This window comes from Eublepharis macularius, chromosome 8 (genome assembly GCF_028583425.1).
Source record: "Eublepharis macularius isolate TG4126 chromosome 8, MPM_Emac_v1.0, whole genome shotgun sequence".
NCBI lineage: Eukaryota > Metazoa > Chordata > Lepidosauria > Squamata > Eublepharidae > Eublepharis > Eublepharis macularius.
In genome coordinates this window covers 55,510,593-55,517,827 of record NC_072797.1, presented here as the reverse complement: position 1 = coordinate 55,517,827, position 7,235 = coordinate 55,510,593, and positions in this window count along the sequence as shown.

Here is a 7,235-nt window from a genome sequence, read left to right as displayed (position 1 = left end):
GCGTTTAATTCCGCTATAACGGAATAACAGCATATAAACATTCCGTTAGAGCAAAACATTACGACCCTTTTGTTTTTCCAACTTCGAAATTATATAAATAGCCCTTTGCCCGCAGAAAACTTCCTGTCTGACGTGATCCCCATCGCTGAAGACTCTGCCATGGCGATTGAGTCATTTTTACTTCAGCAGAAAGTTTGCATTGTGTTATGTCGTTATGGCGTTATAAAGACATAATAAAATAAAAAAAAGGGGAGTCGCAGGAAGAAATGGATTCTGGGATTGAAGGGAGGGCATAGGACGTTGTGAGGCGAAATACATCGATGTGAGGCATTCACACTGAGGCACAAAATAGCGCGACTATCAAGCACAAAGCAGAAGAGAGAAAATCGCTACAGTGTTGGAATAAGGTGGGTGTTTGCTGGGAAATAGCGCCATTTTAGCGCTAAATAAAAGCCCGTGTGACGACGGCCTATGTCTGCCACATCAAGTACTATCACATGATGGTGTTTCACTTGAAACTGCAATTCAGTGTTAAACAAGATGAGATGCTAGGAGTTTCATGAACAGAACTCTCAAGAGTTCTTTTCCATCCAATTATCATGAAAGGAAGAGAGTGTGGGTTTAAGCCTCCCCACCGCCCAGACACACACAGCATTTTCCCAACCTGAAATACCCATACCTGTTGGGGACAGAAGCCAGAGAGACCCAGCTGGTCCCAGATATACTTTGAACAGATTCTGTTTGATCTCAGAACAGCTGTTGTCAACCTGTAGTTGTTTTGTAGCAATATAATTGCATTCTTATATACCACTTTTCTAGGCAGATTAGAGCCCCACTTAGGGTTGTGAACCAAGTCAGTGTTATAATTATTCCACAATACAGCTTGGGAGCTGGGGTTGAGAGGTGTGGCATGAGTCTGAGTGTCAAACAGGTAGCAAAAAATCCAGCTTCTGCTTTATTAAGCCCATAAGTAACTGTTGGATGTGCAGTACAATTCAAAGCAGAGTTTTATCATTCTAAGCCCCTTTATTTCAATGGACGAAGAAGGACATCTTAAATACTAATAGCCAAGTGGCCATGATCTGAGGATACTTATATCTGGAGAATGGAACCATGAATGGACAAGTCATATCTTCCTACTCACCTGGAAAATGCCCCAGGTTTGCAGAAAAATATGAAATCTAAAAAAAAAAAAAATGGGGGTGGGGTTAAAAAAAACCAAAGTGATAAAAGAAGTTCCTGTAGCTTTAACCAGATACCCTCAGCAGCTGTTGCTGGCAATCATAACCATTTAACCAGTATTCCAGGCTTGAATTCTGTTGGTAAAAGGCAAAGAGAGGTGACATCTTTCTAAGGCTGTTTTGGCCTTTGATGGAGGACTCATTGGGGCCAGGCTCAGAAGCAACTGCCAGATGATTTGATACTACATAACTTGCATGACTCATTCAGGCCTGACTGCTTGCTACATTCAGGCCCCCTCCCCCCCAAAGCCAGTGTTGTGTAGTGGTTAGAATTTCAGAGCATGATCCAGAAGACCCTAGTTCAAATCACCACTCTGCTGTGGAAGTTCACTGGATAACTTTGAGCCAGTCACACACTCGCAGCCTAAACTACCTCTCATGGTTGTTGTGAGGATAATATGGAGGCAAGGGGAATGATGTAAGCTGCTTTGTTGAGAAAGGCAGTATATAAATGGTGTAAATTAAGAAATATAAGTGAAGAGGGGAGAAAGATAAAAAGTAAGTTGTTTAATGAGTTTGAAGAAGAGAAAGACGTAGGGAAAGTTGTGTTATGGAGGAAATCGTGTGGGAAAGGGGATACAGGGAAAAGTGAAGTACCCCCTGCAAGTCTCTGCAGGTTCCCCATCATGCAAATGGACCTGGCTCAGCTGGTACTACACAACTGGGCCACAGGGGAGAGACTACTGAGGGGGAGAGGAAAGTGAAGAGGGGGGCTGACAAAGGTGAGTGGGAAGGGGAGAAGGAAGCAGGAAAAGGGGAGAGGCTTAGTGGGGCAAGAGGACATGGTGAGGGAGGGGGCATTGAGATGTCCCTCGCAGGACCTCTCTTTTATTTATTTATGTTACTAATAATCCATTTTTCTCACTGAGACTCAAGGCAGATTACACAGTGTATAACGCTGTTTAGGATGACACTGATAATTTCATAAACTAATCTGGTGATCTGGAGCCAGTTTTGTATAGTGGTTAAGAGTGCAGGACTCTAATCTGGAGAACTGGGTTTGATTCTTCAGTCCTCCACTTGAAGCCAGCTGGGTGACCTTGGGTCAGTCACAGCTTCTAGGAGCTCTCTTAGCACCCTCTTCCACCTCAAAGGGTGTTTTCTTGTGGGGATAATAATAACTAGAGATGGGCACAAACCGCATTATGAACGTCAAAAACCCACGAAAATGGCGATCGTGCGATCGCGATCCGATGACTCGTGATTGTTCACGGCCAACGAACCAGCATTTGGAAGAGGTCTGGTTCGGTGCGTTCGGCCGCGGTTTGGGAAGCCAGACAGTCAGGTGCCAGCAATCAATTCCCCTGGCAACGGAGCTGGGGGAATGCCTGAACTCTGTCTGCGCTCCTTGTGTTGCCCTGGAAACCCAAATGGAAGCCCAGCTTACCTTGATCGGCAGGTCTTCCTTCCAACCACGGAGCTGCAAAGCGGTTACAAGTTGGGAGAGAGAGGGGGAAGGGGGTGTCCTGTAGCCACGGGCACTCCAATCTCATCCCTGCAAACCCTGATAGGCAGCTCTGACGGCCAAACACAGACCTCCTGCATTGCTCAATGGGACCTGTGCTTATAAATAGCTGTGGGCTCCCAGGCTGGGTTTCACTTTCAGCGAGCAGTGGAGTGGGACAGAGCTCTTGCTTGCCACTTGCTAGCCTTTGGGGAGAGAGACTGAGAGTATAATTCAGCTTGGCTTTGGGGGATAGGGATCTATCTCCTCTGGTTCCAGGGCTGCTGCCTGGCTCTGGGGCCAAGCTCAGTGGGCACCTCGGCTGAGGGCTTGCATTGATTATTGATCAGTGCCTGATCGGGTCAGGTCTGTGGGAGTGGTGGGCTAGGGCTCTAGTCCCTCCTTCCCTCTGGTGCCAGGGCTGCTGCCAAGCCCTGGGGCCAAGCTCGGTGGGCACCTCAGCTGAGGGCTCACATAAGTGCCCTGATCTGTTCAGGTCTGTGGGAGCGGTGGGCTAAGGCTCTAGTCCCTCCCTCCCTCTGGTGCCAGGGCTGCTGCCAGGCCCTGGGGCCAAGCTCGGTGGGTACCTCGGCTGAGGGCTCACAGTAGTGCCTGATCTGTTCAGGTCTGTGGGAGTGGTGGGCTAGGGCTCTAGTCCCTCCCTCCCTCTGGAACCAGGGCTGCTGCCAGGCCTTGGGTCCAAGCTCGGTGGGTACCTCAGCTGAGAGCTCACATTAGTGCCTGATGGGGTCAGGTCTGTGGGAGTGGTGGGCTATGGTTCTAGTCCCTCCCTCCCTCTGGTGCCAGGGATGCTACCAGGCCCTGGGGCCAAGCTCAGTGGGCACCTCAGCTGAGGGCTCACATTGATTATTATTAATCAGTGCCTGATTGGGTCAGGTCTGTGGGATTGGTGGGCTAGGGCTCTAGTCCCTCCCTTCCTCTGGTACCAGGGCTTCTGCCAGGTCCTGGGGCCAAGCTCAGTGGGCACCTCAGCTGAGGGCTCACATTGATTATTATTAATCAGTGCCTGATTGGGTCCGGTCTGTGGGATTGGTGGGCTAGGGCTCTAGTCCCTCCCTCCCTCTGGTGCCAGGGCTGCTGCCAGGCCCTGGGGCCAAGCTCACTGGGCACCGCGGCAGAGGGAAAACAGAGTAATCTCCTTTCCTGTCCTCCTTAATTCTAGTTTGGTGTCACAATGAATCTTCCTCTTGTGTTGGCCACCAAGGGTGGTTGTGGGGTGAAGTGCAATGGCAGTCCTCCTGGTTCAGTTGTGGAAAGCAGTATTGGGTGTGGCTCAGGGGCCGCAGAGAGTCCTCCCGCTCCCCCCAATTCACCTGTTTGGGCTGTGGAGGAGGCCAAAGAGGTCTTTCCGCAGGGGGGAAAGAATCTCTCTCAACATTTTGAGGAGGGGTGGGTGGGCAATGGATCCCTGGAGGAATGGTATGTGTGTTATGAAAGATCCCTCCTGTCCCCATCCCAAACTCTAGGTGGTGTCCCTGCCTGCAGTCCACCCCTCATCCCGTTGTCCGTGTCCAGCCCCACAGTGCAGCCTGTAACCGTTCGTCCTCCTTCCCCTGGGACAGTTAGTGGTCGACGTTTCAACGCCTCCGTATGGAGGCACTTTCAGGTCCTTCCTGATGACCCCCGTGTGGTGCTGTGCTGTGCCTATGATGTCCTGGTGCACAGGGGCAAAAACCCGAAGCACCTGTCTTCGACGGCCCTGGCTCAGCACCTGAAAAGGCACCACCCGAGCCTGTCTCCCTCCTCACCCAGTGAAACATCCATTGGCGGGGAGAAAGGGGGCCACCAGCCCTTCTGAGTGGGGGTCAGTGGGAGGGTCACTTTGCCCTGAGGGTGATGCTGGTGAAAGCAGAGCGCTCCGGCAGGCCGCACTCGTGGAGGGTGTCCCCTCGGGGTCTGGGACAGCACCGCTTACAACCTCGAGGCTGATGGTTCAGGAGGCGGCTGCCGCCGCTGTTCCTCAGTGGGACCTTCGGGTGAGGACCCACGGTGGCTGGGGGATCAGGCCCCCGGTCCAAATGACATGTCCTCTCCCTCCCACACAGGGAATACCAGCACACTCCTCTTTGGCCTGGCAGTTGCGGGGGAATCTTCCCACTTACCCCCCACATGACAGGTCCTCTCCGTCCCATCCTTTCTGGCAAGGCAGGAAGATGGGTGATGCTGATGGCAGCCTCCTTTGGGCACTTGCGCAGCAGCTCAGGAACTGTTTCACATATAGTTTAGCCACACGGTGCCCCTATCTATCGCAAACGCTGAGCCCTCTGAGCAGGGGGGAATGGGTCGCTCGACTCATGTCCTTCCCGCAAAGGCAGGAAGGTTGCTGGTCAGCTGCTGCTGCTGCTGTCACGTTTCCATCTCCCCCTCTCAGGAACCACTCTGACCCGTCCAAACAATGTCTCCTGTCCTGCCGATCCCCTACTTTCCGCAAAGGCAGGATGGTGGATCAGGTCAGCCCCTGCTTCATGAGGGACTATCCTGTTACTGCTCCCTCCTTGGTTACACAGCTCAGTTGTGATCGCGCAGCTGATTGTATTGTATAGGGATACAGTAGGTTGACAACGTGGTGGCTCCCCTGTCAACAGGACTGACGGGACCCCTTTCAGCTGGGTGGGAATGTGTCCCGCAACTCCTGTCCTTTCCGTCAAGGCAGGACGGTGGCTACTGTTGGCTGCCACCGTATTACTCCTCAGTGGGACCCTAAGGAGAGGACCCGCAGTTGCTCAGGGATCTTCCCCCTTCCCCTCCTCATGATGACATGTCCTCTCCCTCCCATCCTTTCTGGCAAGGCAGGAAGGTGGCAGCTGTTGGGGGCTGCTGCCGCACTGTTCCTCAGTGGGACCCTCAGGTGAGAACCCGCGGATGCTGGGGGATCTTCCCCCTCCCCCTCCTCATGATGACATGTTCTCTCCCACCCACTCCGGGAATACCAGCGTGCTCCTCTTTGGCCTGGAGGTTGGGGGGGGATCTTCCCACTTCCCCCCCCACATGACAGGTCCTCTCCCTTCCATCCTTTCCAGCAAGGCAGGAAGGTGGGTACTGTCGGCTGCTGTCGAAATTTTTCTCAGTGGGACCCCGAGGAGAGGACTCGCAGTTGCTGGGGGATCTTCCCCCTCCCCCTCCTCATGATGACATGTCCTCTCCCACCCACTCCGGGAATACCAGCGCGCTCCTCTTTGGCCTGGAGGTTGGGTGGGGGGATCTTCCCACTTATGCCCCACATGACAGGTCCTCTGCCTCCCATCCTTTCCGGCAAGGCAGGAAGGTGGGTACTGTCAGCTGCTGTCGAAATTTTCCTTAGTGGGACCCGAGGTGAGGACCCGCAGTTGCTGGGGGATCAGGCCCCCATCCGAATGTCATGTCATCTCCCACCCATGCTGGGAATACCAGCGTGCTCCTCCTGCCCCTGAGGGGAGGCAGCTTGTCACCACCTCCCCGTGCCCGCCAGGTCTGGCGGCGGCCGCCAGTACCCACCTTCCTACATAGCTGGGAATACCAGCGCGCTCCTCTTTGGCTTGGCAGGCGGGCACATGGGGGTGCCTGAGGGGAGGCGGCTTTCTGCCACCTCCCTGTGCCCACCAGGCTCGGTGTCTGCCGCCAATACCCACCTTCCTACATAGCTGGGAATACCAGCATGTTTGTTTTTGGCCTGGCGGGCGGGCACATAGGGGGTGCCGCCGATGAGTGGCCAGACCCCCTGCCCTGAGGGGAGGTGGCTCGACACCGCCTCCCCGTGCCCGCCAGGCCCAGCGGCCGCCGGCATTACCCACATTCCTGCCCTCGCTGGGAATACCAGTGCACTCCTTTTTGGTCTGGTGGGCAGGCACGCGGGAGGTGCCACCGGTGAGCGGCCAGACCCCCCCGCCCCCTGAGGGGAGGTGGCTCTCTGCTGCCTCCCCATGCCCGCCAGGCCCGGCAACCGCTGGCAATACCCACATTCCTGCCCTCGTTGGGAATACCAGCGTGCTCCTTTGGGACCTGGCGGGCGGGCACATGGGGGGTGCCGCCGGCAAGTGGCCAGATCCCCTGCCCCCTGAGGGGAGGCAGCTCACCGCCACCTCTCCGTCCTCACCAGACCCGGCAGCCACTGTCAGCACCCACCTTCTGTACACTGGGCCAATGTCAACCGGTGGCTCTAATGGTATCAAGTGGCAGTTTCCTGGGGGTCTTGGACTGGAGAGGGTGTAACTCCAAGATCCCTTTTGCAATCTTGTCCAAATTTGGGTGATGGCTGTAGGAGAGCCTGCAAAAGACTCCCAGAGAATAAGGGCTCTGTAAGTGCCACGGGGGCTGTTCCACGCCCAACGAACCGCAAACCAGTTTGGCAATGGAAAATGTTCATTGAGGTTTGCGATCTTGGAATCGTCGTCAGCACCGAACCGCGAACAGCTGGTTCATTAAATTATTTTGGTTCATGCCCATGTCTTATTATTATTATTATTATTATTATTATTATTATTATTATTATTATTATTATTATTATTATTATTATTATTATTATTATAGGAAAGCACAACAAAAAGAATCAA